The 1,619-nt window shown below is 41.2% G+C and overlaps 1 pseudogene; it reads left to right on the forward strand.

The window, feature by feature from the left end:
• Window positions 1–1,124: 1,124 nt before the first annotated feature.
• On the forward strand, window positions 1,125–1,242 carry LOC124712757 (annotated as a pseudogene).
• Window positions 1,243–1,619: the final 377 nt, after the last annotated feature.

The following is a 1,619-nucleotide window of genomic DNA, read 5'->3' on the forward strand; positions in this document are numbered from 1 at the left end:
CTGGCGTCACAAAAATGTCTTTGCAGGAATTCAACGGTACGAATTCTTTCACCTTTTTATTTGTATCTTCACACAGGAGAGAGTGAATGTTGAAATGTAAGAGCTTTTTTTAAGCAGAATTTGATGCTCTATAACTTTCATCAACGATGTCTAATTCCATTAAGAACAGTGTGCACCACGACTGTATTATTTTCAATATTTCATCAATGGCAGTCTTCACTTTGATTTACAAGCTTTGAAACGTGAGCATACTTTTCCGTCAAGTTCGAAAAATTGCCCAGTTTTAGGATCGACTGTTGATTAACGGTTGAAAGGATTTAACTTTCGTGTATGTTATTCTACATGATATTTTACGCTCTTCTATTTTGATGTTCTGGAAATTTTCTGTACGTTGTACCGTTTTAGAGTTATAACCGAAAAACTGCAAAAGGTCCAAAAATTTTGAGACTTTTCGCCCCTCAAAAACTTAGCACAAGCCGGAAACGGCCGAAAACGTATTCAGCTCTTATCTGTGCTAGCCAAAATAGATTAAAATTATTTCCATCTTCTGTATATTTATTGGTCAGTGCGGCCTTTTCTTGAGCTAATTTTCTTGAGCTATAACAGATTGGCAGATTAAGAGTTTACATTTGGTAACTCGAACATGGACTGATTTACATTCTCCAGACATTACATCAGAACTACGGTAAAATAGTCATCTTTTTTAAAAGTACAATGATTGTTAGAAACGTAGACCAGTCCAGGGACATCTTCGTTGGCCTGGCCGTCGTCTGACAGGTTTTTCTTGGCCAGCGCTAATCATACCAATCAGAAAGGAAGTGTCGATCGCTGGTCTCCTTTTCTGTAGCTCATTGTCATTGGCACTCAACAGACAAAAGAAATAGAATCTGTAGTTTCATTTACTACTAATTACTAAAGGAAATACATTTCATATATGAGCCCGCGATCACCGTGAATATTTTGTGAATGAAACCATGATTAGGTCTGACACAAACTTTTTTTACGAGTTCAAGTTTTGGTCAGATGGTCGCTGTAGCAGTAGCGACGTTATAAATAAAGACATATCTTAAGCAATTTAGACGGTTTTATTCACAATCTCATTTACTGCTGCCCTAATACCTCTTGCCAACGGCCTTGCCGCCGTGGTAACACCGGTTCGCTTCAGATCACCGAAGCTAAGCGCTGTCGGGCTGGGCTAGGACTTGGATGGGTTACCATCCGGTTTGCCGAGCGCTGTTGGCAAGCGGACTGCAGTCATCCCTTCTGAGGCAAAACTGAGGAGCTACTACTGAGAAGTAGCTGCTCCGGTCTCGTAAACTGACATACGGTGTGCTGACCACATGCCTCTCAACAACCGCAACCAGTGACGCCTATGGGCTGAGGATGACACGGCGGCCGGTTATCACCGTTTGGCCTTCCAAGACTTGTTCGGACGTTGAGATAATACACGCTTGCTAAAGGCTTTACCTAAAAAATAATACGATCTCACCAAATGTCACTCGATTCTCCACGAACGTACTGCTCCAAAAAATTTTACGAACTGCACCATCAAACGGACTTGACCTAGAAAGATGTACGAAAACTGATCAAACAGTCTTTTTATTCCCGCGACTGTCCGC

This window comes from Schistocerca piceifrons, chromosome 8 (genome assembly GCF_021461385.2).
Source record: "Schistocerca piceifrons isolate TAMUIC-IGC-003096 chromosome 8, iqSchPice1.1, whole genome shotgun sequence".
Taxonomy (NCBI): Eukaryota; Metazoa; Arthropoda; class Insecta; order Orthoptera; family Acrididae; genus Schistocerca; species Schistocerca piceifrons.